Source organism: Zonotrichia leucophrys, chromosome 2 (assembly GCF_028769735.1).
Source record: "Zonotrichia leucophrys gambelii isolate GWCS_2022_RI chromosome 2, RI_Zleu_2.0, whole genome shotgun sequence".
Classification (NCBI taxonomy): domain Eukaryota; kingdom Metazoa; phylum Chordata; class Aves; order Passeriformes; family Passerellidae; genus Zonotrichia; species Zonotrichia leucophrys.
In genome coordinates this window covers 106497540-106499251 of record NC_088171.1, presented here as the reverse complement: position 1 = coordinate 106499251, position 1712 = coordinate 106497540, and positions in this window count along the sequence as shown.

The following is a 1712-nucleotide window of genomic DNA, read 5'->3' as shown; positions in this document are numbered from 1 at the left end:
CGGCCGCTTCCTGTTTACACTCCCCTCGCGCGTGACGCGAGGCGCTCCCGCCTTAAAGGCGCAGCGGCCCAGGAGAGGGAGCAGGGAGTGGGAGCGCTGCTGGGAGAGACTGGGGGAAGGGATGTGTCCGGCACCCCTGAACGCCAGTGTATGAAGGGTATCAGTGAACTTAACAAATGGAAACGGAAACCTGAGAAGCTGCAAAATCTGCTTCAGGAAAGGCGTGGATGCTGGCGAAAAGAAAGACGTGGGATGACCACCGCGTTACAGTGCGGGAGCACGTTGTAAATATTTAGGAGGGCACATATTAGAGGAGGGAAAACAGGGAATAAAGATGCCGGCGTAAGCTCTGACTCCAACCCGTGTCACCTATCGGGGCACTGCTCTAGCTGGGAGGATTTATTCTGCTTTTAAAAGCAAAGTTAATGGACTTTAAAATGTCAGGCAAGCAAACCCACTGTCTTTCTTAACCAAGCATGGAGGCCACAGCAGCAGACAGGGGCTTTTGGCCCAGTCGTTTATAATGATCTTAAAACCAACAAACCTAAAACAAACCTAAAATTTTTATGTGGAGAAAAAAAAGGAAACAACTGCTTCTGAGATCTGCCTTTATTTGTCCACAATTACTGCTTCATCACTGTCACTATTGATCCTGCTCCTTGGCGGGAAACTGCTGTTTAAGTGTTGCAAAATAGTTCAGGAAAAATATTAATGAAGCATTATTGAAATCAAAGTCTGGCTTGGTCCTCAGCATTTATGCTGAGCATATATTTTAGTTAGGACAACAAAACAGCGATGGCATTTTTTTTGTTGATGCACTGGCTAATGCCTTAGCTCACTAGCTGTAAGCCCTACATTATGATCTAGAATTGTGTGAGAATATCAACTATGTATTTGCTTATTGGTTTAGAAAGGAAAATTTAAAAAGAGGGAGGAAAAAAAGACTAAGATCATAACAATTTTAAAAATTTCAGATTAAAATGGTAGCACAGTTTCATATGGGAGAAATAGAAATTTAAGTACCAGATATTAATACAGTATAATGAAACAACTAATGGATGACTTGTGACCCAGTCAGTCCACCTTCACTAATTTCATATCAGATACTAAAGATATTTCACATAAAGATACTAAAGTCACAACTAAGAATTATAATGATCTGTTTGTTCTGCAGAACCCTCCTGCATCACCAAACAATTCTGTTAACTGGAGATTACAAGTATATCCAAAGCATTTGAAGTACTTTAAAGTTTACAATTTTTTACAGAGTAACAAAATTTATTGCTTTTTAGCCAGAAATTTAGTTAATCCAGGGTGAAAATTTAAGAAATTCTACTGACATTTACCCTTTTCTACTTCTCTAAAAACCAGCATGGACTTCCTACAACCGCAATACAAACTGAGGTATCTTTTAGGGGAAATCAGCAGATGAGTAAATAACACATACAACTTGTAACTCATCTGATAGTAATAAACCTTAATGCCTAATTTCAAAACTAAGATTCTAATTGCCCAATAATAATCCTGGAACCTTTTATTTCAAAGGACTCCAGGAAAATGCTTCTTTTAGCAAATTCTTGTTTTCAACTACTTGGAAACATGCCCAGGTGTCTTAAAATCTCAAAGCAAATTCCCGAGCGAATTTCACTGCTGGAAGTGAAAATATATTAATATACAAGATATATTATATACTGTATAATAGATAGTATATC